Here is a 13,212-nt window from a genome sequence, read left to right as displayed (position 1 = left end):
CTGGTGCTCCCATTGATTTTTAGCAATGTATCCATGGCTATGCTATCATTTTCTCCTTGAGGCTTAGCTGTTGCATGTAAGCTGATTCTGGTAATGGCTGCAGATTGTTCCTGTGTTCTTGCTAAAAATAAAAAAAAATAAACCTTTTTTCAAGCATTATTCACGATTGTTGGTGCAAGGAGCTATGGCATATATTCAGTAATTTTTAGTAATACAAGCAAGTGTTCACATCGTTTTAAAGGCTAAAGGGACTCTGTCTCCTCAAATCTGGACTATTATCTTTAGTAAAGAATAGGACTGCATATGAGTAGTTCAGAACTCTATTTTTTTTATTTCTACTGCCCCTGTCTTCCCACTGTCAGCACTCAAAGCTGTGCTGAAATACACAGTCTGGATTGCTGTACCAAGCCAACATAATAGAGAGGACTCCTGTGGGCATGCACAAGAGTCCTGACAATGTATTTCAACACAGCTTTTAAACCCTTACAGTGGGGACTGTAGAAAAAAAAAACTGCCATCTGGACTCCTTATGTGCACCACCACTCATATATTGCTGCAAATAATAGTCCAATATACTAATTATGGATTGCGTTAAAGGCATGACTGAAGTATGACAAATACAAGAATAATACGCACATGTAAACATCCAGCTATGCATCAGTGATATCCCTAGGTAAGTTTCTTACCAACAGAAATAAAACTATGCCATCAGATACCACATTACATAGTTATCACTTCCAGAAAAGACTTCCTCTGTAATATCATACTTTACAGAGTCATCATGCAGTGGCATGCAGAGTAGTGTGGAACTGTAAGACTGTGTGACCCTTTCCAGAGATGTGCATGAGATCTTTGAGACTTGAAGCCAACAACCCCTATAATCTGGACTTGTGTCCCATAACAAGAAAAAGCAGACTCATCAGCCTGTGGTCCCATCGTTGTTCCATTCCTGGCTGATTCTGGTACTCATTGGACCAGGAAGTGGCTTATTCCCATAGCCACTGTTGCCCATCACAGACCTCAGCAGTCAAATCTGCTTGAATAGTACCTTAAAGCTGTGACTTAAAATTCAAGCCAATGTGACTGATAAGGCCTGTGATTGCAGCGGTCTTGAAAGAAAACCACTTCCTGGTCCTACAAGTACCGGAATAAAGACAGGAATGGAGCAGAGGTGGACCATAAGCTGTCTATTTTTTTATATTCAGAAGTTCAGGGTCAGGTCTGGACAATAAAAGTTTTTGACTCCAAGGTCAGACAACTCCTTTGAGCTGGCCATAAACACTAGACTAATGACAACAGAAACTACACACTTAATAGGGGGGTTTTACTAAAGACTGGCATTCCAAATCCCAGCCGGGCGTTAGAGTAGATTTCTGGGGTAATGTGCCTATGGCTCGATTACTGCTACCCCTTCCCACCCACTTTATAGATGGTGATTCCACATGGATTTGGTCAAAAGAAAAAGGGTTGGTACCGTGTTAGCCAGTAGTGAGAAGTCTTGATGCTCTCGAAAAGAGAAACAATATAAAATATTGTAATTTCATACCTTTTAATTGCTAGCTAAACATCATGTATTTTAGTAAGCCATCAAAAGGTATCAGATTATAATGTTTTGTACATTGTTTCGCTTTTGGAGAGCATTAAGACTTCTCACATGGATTTGGAAATTCACACATGAAATCCACAGTGCAAATGACTCTTAAGATTTCTTATATACTTTTTATTTTCATTTTCATGTGCACTAACAAGTAGGAAACCTAAACTCAGGGCCAGACATGTAAGGCCTCCCAGACTCTTCACCTTCAGGGGAGAGAAGGATTGGGCAGTTGGATTTCAACCTGACTGATCATTTTGTTATTAAGGGAGATAAGCAGCCATAGCTGTCCATTCAGAACACATGCAAGCTTGGTGGGCAAGACAGATAGCCATCAGCCAAATAAGCACTTGGTTGACAGCTATCTGCAATGTACTGATACAAATACTAAGGTTGGCCATTCCGAATCTGTTGGTGCCTATTATAGTTACTCAAAAATATCTTAAGGACCGAGAATTAAACATACCACTGCTAAAAATGTTCATAGCTACGCTTGTTAACGATAATCTGGTGGTGTAACTGCACAGCCAATGAACGAACGAAACAGGTTATTAGATCGTTTGTGCAGCACAAAAAATCCTTGTTTCCCTTGTTTCAGCACGATCTGCTGCCAGGAAACATTGAGTCTGTATGGAAAAGAGCAATGGCATTAGCGATCGCTCCTCCCCATAATCTGGAGAAGATCAATACATGTAAATGCACCGGACTCCTCCGCTAGCGATCAGCAGATTGTTGGGAAGGAACACTTCCTTCCGGACAATCTGCTTCTACATCGCTCCTTGTAAAGGGACCTTTAGCCTTTATACATTTACTGAAATAGCTTAATAATGTTGATATTCAAGGAAATCAGTAACCGTTAGTAAAGGACAAGTGAAGAAATAAAGACTCTTACCTCTTCTAAAATGGCAAGCCAACAGTGAAAATGTTAACACAATGAGCCTAATAAACAAAGAGAAAACAAGATGAGTCAGTGTAAGGGTCATGACCCTCCATAACAACAAACCGGAAGAACTTTCCAAAATGTAAGGCTACTTTCACACTGGCGTTTCTGGGTCCGCTTGTGAGATCGTTTCAAGGCTCTCACAAGCGGTCCAAAACGTATCAGTTCAGCCCCAATGCATTCTGAATAGATAAGGATCCGTTTAGAATGCATCAGTTTGGCTGTGCTTGGTCTCCGTTCCGCTTTTCAGGCGGACATGAAAACGCTGCTTGCAGCGGTTTTGGTGTCCGCCTGGCGATGCGGAGCCAAACGGGTCTATCCTGATTTAAAATGTAAGTCAATGGGGACGGATCCGTTTTCACTGACACAATATGGTGCAATTGAAAACGGATCCGTCCCCCATTGACTTTCAATGTAAGTCAGGACGGATCGGTTTTGAACGGATACAAGCGTTTGCATTATCGGTGCGGATCCGTCTGTGCAGATACAAGACGGATCGGCATCGAACGCAGGTGTGAAAGTAGCCTTAAGCTATAGGTCCACAGCAGACATGTTAGACCTTGCATGATACGTTTGTTCAAAGAGGACCAGCAGGGTTATTATTATTTTTCAGTAACTTGTAAGTGATAGTATCATAATATTCAGAGGCCATTTTTTAGGCTACAGTTTTGGGCATAAAGTTATAAAGTTGAACTGTATATGATAATATGGCAGGCTATGCTTTTCAATGCTGTAAAAACACAGAGCCACATTTATTAATGCTGTTTTAAATTTACATTGTAGTCTTAAAGGGTTTTTCTAACTTCAGCAAATGGCATTTATCATGTAGATAAGGTTAATACAAGGCATTGCGATTGTCCATATTGCCTCCTTTGCTGGCTGGATTTATTCTTATAATATAATAACATTTGCAAAGACAGGTGCACTCTGCGGTCTTACTAAACCCTCGTAACTGATGTTAAAATTGAGAGATTAGCCAACATATCCTACGGTGTAGCACATGTCTGAGCCCGAGCACCGTGCCAAGGTTTCTCAAGTAGCCCGGGACCTAACACTCTCCTATCTGAGCCGTATGGGCAATACCAGGAGCCAGTGGGCAAATTACAGGAGCATGAGGCCGACTCACAAACAGCTCACTAGTTACCTCCAGCATGTAGCCATGCTTGCAATGGGAGGAGGGAGGAGTCTGCGAGTCCCACTCAAGACTGGCTGATATGGCCCAGGCCTCACAGGTGCACCTAAATGTGGCCTGTAGATGGAAAACAGGCACATTTAAATTGGAGTTTATACACCTCCAAGAATCTCTATATACAAACCAACTGAAAAAATTGTGTGGTGTTAAACAGGCAGGAAATGCTCAAACCCATATGCAGTTGTGCATGTGTATATAAGGGAGCAAATCCTGCACTTGTAGTCCATTGTTAATGGCAATCCCCAGCAAAAATGCATACAGTGGAGGATGCCCGCAGTGAACCACAATAGACATCCTACACAAGATAGCAATTATGTAGATGTGATAACCAATATAACAATATAATAACATTTGCAAAGACAGTTGCACTCTGCGGCCTTACTAAACCCTCATACTGATGTTAAAATTGAGAGATTAGCCAACATATCCTACTGTGGAGGACATGTCTGAGTCCGAGCACCCCACCAAGGTTTCTCAAGTAGCTCGGGACTCACCTATTCTTAAATTGCATTACACACCGCTCGTTTCCATGGTTACGACTACCCTGTAATTCAGCAGTGGTGGCCAGCACTTTTTCTTATAGTGTGTAAGCACGGCCACCACTGATTGCAGCAGTGAAGATAACCCCTAGAAACAAGCAGTTTTTAGATTTATATCTCTGCTTTTTCTAACTTAAGACCAGCTAAATGAATAGCTCTTACTACATGGGGTAAGGTGTTATCAGTGATTGATAGCTTTATCTGTGTAAGTGTGAATACATAGACAGATGTCAGTCACTGATATTTGTACATGGGGAAGTGTTATTAATAATTGATAGCATTTTCTGTGTACGTGTGTATACATAGATAGTTGTCAGTCACTGATAGTTGTACACAGGGGAGCTGTTATCAGTGATTGATAGCATTCTCTGTGTAAGTGTGTATACAGAGATAGCTGTCAGTCACTGATACTTGTACACGGGGGAGGCGTTATCAGTGATTGATAGTATTCTCTGTGTAAGTGTGTATACATAGATAACTGTCAGTCACTGATAAGTGTAGACAGAGGAGGTGTTATCAGTGACCGATCACATTCTCTGTGTAAGTCTGATAGCTGTACACAGGGGAGGTGTTATCAGTGATTGATAGCATTCTCTGTGTAAGTGTGTATACATAGATAGCTGTCAGTCACTGATACTTGCACACGGGGGAGGTGTTATCAGCTGTTGATAGTATTCTCTGTATAAGTATGTATACAGAGATAGCTGTCAGTCACTGATACTTGTACACGGGGGAGGCGTTATCAGTGATTGATAGTATTCTCTGTGTAAGTGTGTATACATAGATAACTGTCAGTCACTGATAAGTGTAGACAGAGGAGGTGTTATCAGTGACCGATCACATTCTCTGTGTAAGTCTGATAGTTGTACACAGGGGAGGTGTTATCAGTGATTGATAGCATTCTCTGTGTAAGTGTGTATACATAGATAGCTGTCAGTCACTGATACTTGCACACGGGGGAGGTGTTATCAGCTGTTGATAGTATTCTCTGTATAAGTATGTATACAGAGATAGCTGTCAGTCACTGATACTTGTACACGGGGGAGGCGTTATCAGTGATTGATAGTATTCTCTGTGTAAGTGTGTATACATAGATAACTGTCAGTCACTGATAAGTGTAGACAGAGGAGGTGTTATCAGTGACCGATCACATTCTCTGTGTAAGTCTGATAGTTGTACACAGGGGAGGTGTTATCAGTGATTGATAGCATTCTCTGTGTAAGTGTGTATACATAGATAGCTGTCAGTCACTGATACTTGCACACGGGGGAGGTGTTATCAGCTGTTGATAGTATTCTCTGTATAAGTATGTATACAGAGATAGCTGTCAGTCACTGATACTTGTACACGGGGGAGGCGTTATCAGTGATTGATAGTATTCTCTGTGTAAGTGTGTATACATAGATAACTGTCAGTCACTGATAAGTGTAGACAGAGGAGGTGTTATCAGTGACCGATCACATTCTCTGTGTAAGTCTGATAGTTGTACACAGGGGAAGTGTTATCCGTGACTGATAGCATTCTCTGTGTAAGTGTGTATACATAGATAGCTGTCAGTCACTGATAGTTTTACACAGGGGAGGTATTATCAGTGATTAATAGCATTTTCTGTGTAAGTGTGTATACATAGATAGCTGTATAGTTGTACACAAGGGAGATGTCATCAGGGATTCATATCATTATCTGTGTAAGTGTGTATATATAAAAAGATAGCTGTCAGCAATAGAAAAATAGGCCACCAAAATCCAAAATGCACTCCAGTGTTCTGAAGTCTTGCGGCTGTCCCAGCCAGTAGATTAATTACATAAATAGCATCCATTTTCAAAATGTTTTGCCTTGAAACCTTTTGTAATAGTCAGAAAAGAAAAATTGATAAGAAAAGAAAAATATAATTTTCAGTTTTTCCTTAGTTGTTTTTTTTTAAATATTATATCCATCATCTAATGGCAGAAAAGAAAGCTCTAAGGTGTCCCGTGAAAAATAATATCAAATTCATGTAGGCTGGCTCAGAAATGAATCAGTTATTTGCAGTTAGATAGACCCATTGCTACAACAGAAAAATTGGCCTGGTAAGGAAGGGGGATAAACACTCCGGTAATGAAGCGGTTAATAAATCTTGCCAGCAACATCTATGCTTGAAATAAGTGCTCTACTGAAGCTCTCTATACATTCTACAGTGCTCTAATGTATTCTTTCTGTAGTGGATAGCCAATAAATGATCTTAGTATTTGGTATCTTAGCGGGAACATGTGTGTACATCCCGGTCTACATAACAAGTGTGTAGGATTACTTCGGCCTTAGGACATAGGGATATATATGTATATCACCTAAACAGTGTGGGAAATATTTGATAGAATTTCATGCTTTTCCTTTTCTATAAGCCTGAATGAACTCCTAATCTGGAATCATTCAAGCAACTGACTGTATATGGGAACCTAACGTTCGTCCCATTCCCTTCTCCCTAAGGCAAACACATCAGTAATAAAATGTAGCAGCCACTCCGGAGCTATGGTAATCATCAATAATTAGATATCCCAAAATATCGAGGCCTATAATGTCAACCTGCTAGAGCTTTGGCCATGAAACATTTAATCAGGTTGATAAAGGAACATGAAATAGAAAAGCAGCAAAAGGCAAGTCAGGCACCTGGAGAGGAGAGGTATATAATGAAACGGAAGGAGGGTTGCGCTGCAGCGTCTTACTCGTGCAGTCATGTGTGAAAATGAAAATCTTAAAAGCCCCGGGCTATATTTACAGGTCATTGCAAAACTCTATCGGAAAGTGTGGCTCTTAACACAGTGTTCTAGGAAAACTCTGAAACAATTAGCATTAGCATGAGAGCACAGCACAGTTGATTTGGCAGAAAAGTTAATTGTTTTTATCCACCCGCTTAACAGAGTAATTTTGTCTCGGCAAACATCAATACCAAATCATTCCCTGCTTCTTCCTGGCCGCTTTCTAGGCTCCGCTCCGGCCTCTATCTGTGTGCCGCACTGAGAGCTCTCCTAATTGGAAATTGACATTTTCAATGTAGCAATTGACATCCAAATCTGTAGATTCCCACAGTGTTTAAAAAACATTCCTGAGCCGCGCCGAATGTTCCACTGCCGCACTGTGCTCTAAAAGATAAAATATACTTCATGAAATTAAGATTGTGCCCAGAGAGGCTCTGTCATCCGCCATGCAGGGAGATATGAGGTGACAGACTTTTTATGTACTTAAAAAGTAATGCAGTGAACAGTTCCACGTACCGTTAGGCCGCAGATGTGACCGTAGCCTATCTTCCAGTCTTCTGTTCCGGTTTAGGAAAAGAAAAGAACAACAACAAAAAAAAAAGAATAGAAAGAGGCACCCGTTTTATGATTTGACACCAATGACGACTATAATGTAGTCCGTTATGGCATCAATCAATTTGCCAGAAAAAAACGCTTTTTCTCCCGAAATTGAGATGGCGGCTTCTAAGGGTACATGCCCATAGCAATGTAAGTTAGGCCTCGTGCACACGATCGTATGTATTATGTGGTCCGCAAAAAACGGATCTGCAGAAAATACGGATGACATCCGTAGGCATTCCATATTTTGGACAACAGAACAGCCGGCCCCTAATAGAACAGTCCTATCCTTGTCCGTAATATGGACACTAATAGGACATGTTCTATTTTTTTTTGCGGGGAACGGACATACAGAAACAGAATGCATATGGAGTAACTACCATTTTTTTTGTGGACCCATTAAAATGAATGGTTCTGCATACGGTCCGCAACAAAAAACGGAGCGGACATGGAAAGAAAATACGCCTGTGTGCATGAGCCCTCAATCTATCAGCACATTGGAGCGTGAGAGCATTGCCTGGTAGAAACCCCCCTTTGGATTAGGACCCCAGCACTGCATATTGATGCTGTTATTAAAGTTTTATTATGTTTTTAATAAAGAATAGTTATATACGTAAACTAATAGTATACAAAAGTTTGAATAAATAAAATCCTACCAGAAAGTGCAGTGCTGCAAAGTATAAAACAGTCCACTATTACAATATTACAAGTAGAATTTCTCACAAAAAAAAATGTAATTGAATCTAGAAATGGCAGTGTGTGGCTTACAACATAATTAAGAAGCCAATCTCATATCAACGTACTCATTTATTAATGCTGTAGACCTTACATGAAATATTCTGTATGCTTTAGGCATTCAACGCCTAGGATTGAAGTTTGCAGTAAATTCTTACCTCACATGGTCTCTCCAGAACATTTTCTTTGGAAGCAAATCTTGATGTGAAATTCCTTCTGTCTCACTCACTGCTGCTTGTTAATCAATACAATTAAAGTTTTTCTGTATTTTGTTCTTTGCTCTCAGTGATGAATTTTAATCCATGTTCAGTTTAGTACTTGAAATGAAGAAGTCTTGAATCCTGGTTGATAATAGAAATAATAATGTGTGGTACTCCATAGCAAACAGGCTCAAGCATTGCAGAAGAACTTTCCATAAATCTTCTCTGTGGTCCCTGGCAAGGAAAAGACATGACCAGCATGTAGTCCCCATTGAGTGCTCCTCCCTACATATCATTAACAAAAGGTGGAGCAGGCCACACAGGGGTTGTCTTGTGTAAACTGTGGAAATAGATTACCCCTGCCCTCCTCCTGATAATACTGTACAGCAGAGAGAATATATCACAATGTGTTATCTGTAGATTTACATAGGAATTAAGGGTATGTTATTGCTATAAGGCTTCCTTCACACATGCATTTTTTACAAGAATGTTTCTGTGACTTTTTTTGTTCAAACATTTAGTCATGCATGTTTTTCACGTTTTGATTGACAATAGAGAAGTGTATGGGAAACCACCAGAAAAGACTGCATGCTGAAAAATACGCCAAGGGCCCAAAAAATGCACAAGTGAAAAAAAAAGTGCTCACTGTGTTTGAAAATACTCTTACAGCCATCATCTGAACTTTGTGTGTTTAAAAAAAAAGGCAAAAAAATATGCATATGCCCACAGCATCTGGCATCTGTAAGGGGTGGTGTGATCTTGTTTCTGGGAGCCCATATATCAGAAACCTGGTGAACTCATGACTATGTGAGATATGTCTGGTCCTATATTGGTCCTTTATCTGTCATTGCCATAACCTTACCACTCTTTGTTTCATTCTATATAATATGTACCTTTCAGACAGGTCTGGCCATTACGTTTTAATTATCTGATATAGTATGTGATTTTTCCAGTATCTAAATATGCCAGATTATTTGGGGCATTTTTTTTCCCCCATTTTCTTTGATGTGATACATAGACCCTGTACATTTACCCCCTGAGCAACCCATACTGTTAGGGGAAACGAGTCGGGATCACTGGGGGGTCTTTTTCTCTTTATTGTTAGGGGTATCGAGGGCATAACAGTCGAGGCATGAGGACAGAGAGTCTCCACCATCAGGATTCATCTCTGGGCTGAGGGGCACGATAGGGTGATACTTAGGGTAAGTTCTTTCCCTCCCTGGTGACCCCGTACTCGTTCCTCACTACACCTCGTCATCTAATTTGTATCTGTATATGATGGACTGGCATTGTATCCTAACCATAGTTTGGGCATTGGGTTTTAATGATTATTAATAAATACTGTCATTTTAAGGGTCTTTTTCTCTTAGGGAATTAATTCCATACACATTGGTTTTACAGCTAGTCCTACTGAAATTAGTGGCTTTGGCCGACATTCATCTAATTTATATGGCCAGCTTTAGCGCTTAATAAATTAAAAATCAACCCATGATGCTATAACAAGTCAGTAAAGTGTTTAAAAGGCATCTGTCAGCAGATTTGTACCTATGAAACTGGCTGACCCGTTACATGTGCGCTTGGCTGCTGAAAGCATCTGTGATAGTCCCATGTTCATACAGTCCTGTTCAAAAGTTTAAGACCACTTGAAAAATGGCAAAAAATCATATTTTACATTGTAAAATATAGGCCATACATGCTCCTCTGGAAATCCGGAAGGGAAGGGATGCAAATGAGTTCTTAACAAGCTCTGCCTCTAATGCCACCAGATGTAAGGCAGCTATCCTATAAGTCAATGTTCAGCTCTTAAAATAAGCCTTGAGACATGACTTGGATATTAAATAAGCCAGAACCTCATCTGCAGACAGCTGTTTCGGGGTGATTGCCCCTCATCAGTGCTGAGCAGAGAGTTCTGGCTTAACTAAGGAAAGTTAGTTCCTCCCTGACCCAGACACAGGCCTCTCACCCAGTTAAGCCAGTACACTCTGCTCTGCACTGATGAGGGGCAATCACCCCGAAAGAGCTATCTGCAGATGAGGTGCTGGCTTATTTAATATCCAAGTCATGTCTCAAGGCTTATTTTAAGAGCGGAACATTGACTTATAGGATAGCTGCCTTACATCTAGTGTCATTAGAGGCAGAGCTTGGTAAGATCTCATTTGCATCCCTTCCCTCCCAGAATTCCAGAGGAGCATGTATGGCCTATAAGTCTCCCCACACTGATTAAGGGTACTTTCACACTTGCGGCAGAGTGATCCGGCAAGCAGTTCCGTCGCCGGAATCCGAGTGATCCGGCAAAAGGTATGTCAACTCATGGCATTTGTAAGACTGATCAGGATCCTGATCAGTCAGAAAATGCATTGGAATGCCGAATCCGTCTTTCTGGTGTCATCCGGCAAAACGGATCCGACATTTATTTATTTTTACCTTTTTTTCGGTCTGCGCATGCGCAGATCTGATGGACGGATCCAGCATTCCGGTATTTTGAATGGCGGATCCGGCACTAATACATTCCTATGGGAAAAAAATGGCGGATCCGACATTCAGGCATGTCTTCAGTTTTTTTGGCCGGAGATAAAACAGTAACATGCTGCGGTTTTATCTTTTGCCTGATCAGTCAAAATGACTGAACTGAAGACATCCTGATGCATCCTGAATGGATTGCTCTCCTTTCAGAATGCATGGGGATATGACGGATCAGTTATTTTCTGGCATTGAGCCCTTTTGACGGAACTCAGTGCCAGAAAAGAAAAACGCTAGTGTGAAAGTACCCTAAGGTGCTCTTTCCCTAAGGAGAGTTAGTTCCCCCCTGACCCAGACACAGGCCTCTCACCCAGTTAAGCCAGTACACTCTGCTCTGCACTGATGAGGGGCAATCACCCTGAAACAGCTGTCTGCAGTTGAGGTGCTAGATTATTTAATATCCAAGTCATGTCTTAAGGTTTATTTTAAGAGCTGAACATTGACTTATAGGATAGCTGCCTTACATCTGGTGGCATTAGAAGCAGAGCTTGTTAAGAGCTCGTTTGCATCCCTTCCCTACTTTGTTGGAGGCATGTTTTAAATCTTTTCAAACTCCCATGTCCAGTTAAAGTGTCTAAAAATGAAAGAAGAAACTGTGTGGTGGAGGCCCTACGGAAGGGAAGTCCTTGAACAATTGTCTACTTTGCTACCTCTATCATTCAGATTGAGGGTAGCAGAAATGATGTTGGAACTTGAATCTGTGTACCCTACAGCTCTAAGGCACCCCTTTACAGATCCTGAGACAATCTTGAGCATGCTCCCAAACATGATAAGAAAAACCTAGAAACACTGAGAAATGCAGTGTAGAAGTCACTCCTATATTGAAGGCATGTGAAACATCTGAATTCCAAAAATCAACACTTTATTCCTGTTTACAAGGCAGGAAGTTCATCTGATCACTCGGTTCTGTCTATAAATAAAAAAGCAGATGGTAGCTTAGAGTTTCTGAAAGCATTACACATTGATATAGAGTCTACACGTCAGAATCCATTCTGCTATGGATTTTAGATGAACACTTGAAAATGAAATATCAATACCGTACAATATAATGTACTGGCTAATAGCTGCTTTCAGTGTTCCCTTTTTGTATCCTAAAGGGAATGAATCAGGAACATTAAACATATTTTGTCAGAGAGCTGTAAATGTTGTAGAAAATGATCTTGAAAGGAAAAATGTCTTAAAAGGCATTTAATAACTGTTCTTTATCTTACTGTAGATGAAATATCTACCTGCTCAACGGCAGAATAAAAAAACTTTATAATACCAAAGAACTAAAGCCGTAATAATATGCTAAGTTCAAAAATGTAAGCACTTCTCCCTGCTGGTTAAAAGAAGGGGATTTTGAGTGTAGGACCCCCCTCTATGATATATATTTGCTCAAAGGTCGGCATGTATTAGGTAAGATGTTTTTTGGTGTTCCGTGGCCCAAGCACAAAAATTGTAACATGGCTTGCTATCTACCGTGTGCCATTTATCATACTAAAGTTTTCTGCTGTGTCAAAGGGACCTTTGATTGCAGCTGCCACCTATGCACCCCCTTGATCAGCTTAAAAAAAAACTGCACCAAAAGCGGTAACTATCTGTGGGACTGTTTGTTGCAGTTTTTGCTGAAGTATTTGTGGTTTCTTTCACAGATGCAATTTTTTTAAGTTTTTAAAAGCTTGTAAAAAGAATGTCACAGTCTAAAGTGTTTTTACTGAGGTTTTATACTGAGTGAGAGAAGAGTTAGTACACAGGCCTCTCAACCAGTTAAGCCAGTACTCAGCTGTCTGCAGATGAGGTTCTGGCTTGTTTAATATCCAAGTCATGTCTCAAGGCTTATTTTAAGAGCTGAATATTGACTTGTGAGATAGAAGCCTTACATCTGGTGGCATTAGAGGCAGAGATTAAGAGCTCATTTGCATCCCTTCCCTCCCAGAATTCCAGAGGAGCATGTATGGCCTATAAGTCTCCTCACACTGATTAAGGTGCTCTCTCCCTAAGGAGAGTTAGTTCCCCCCTGATTCTATATAATATGTACCTTTCAGCCACGTCTGACTATTACGTTTTAATTATCTGATTTAGTATCATATTTTTCCAGTATCTGATTGTGCCAGATTATTTTGGGCATTTTTGTTCCATGTTCTTTGATGTGATACATAGACCCTGTACATTTACCCC

General features: G+C 40.5%; 1 long non-coding RNA gene across 1 annotated transcript; it reads right to left on the bottom strand.

The window, feature by feature from the left end:
- Window position 1: 1 nt before the first annotated feature.
- Window positions 2-8,694, bottom strand: LOC122933288. The gene is made up of 3 exons (XR_006388411.1): window positions 8,491-8,694; window positions 2,487-2,533; window positions 2-121 (listed from the first exon to the last, which is right to left on the bottom strand). It is a non-coding gene; the product is annotated as an uncharacterized LOC122933288 (long non-coding RNA).
- Window positions 8,695-13,212: the final 4,518 nt, after the last annotated feature.

The sequence above is a fragment of the Bufo gargarizans genome, chromosome 3, assembly GCF_014858855.1.
Source record: "Bufo gargarizans isolate SCDJY-AF-19 chromosome 3, ASM1485885v1, whole genome shotgun sequence".
NCBI lineage: Eukaryota > Metazoa > Chordata > Amphibia > Anura > Bufonidae > Bufo > Bufo gargarizans.
Note: the sequence above shows the minus strand (reverse complement) of the source record. Positions and strands in the feature narration are given on the sequence as shown.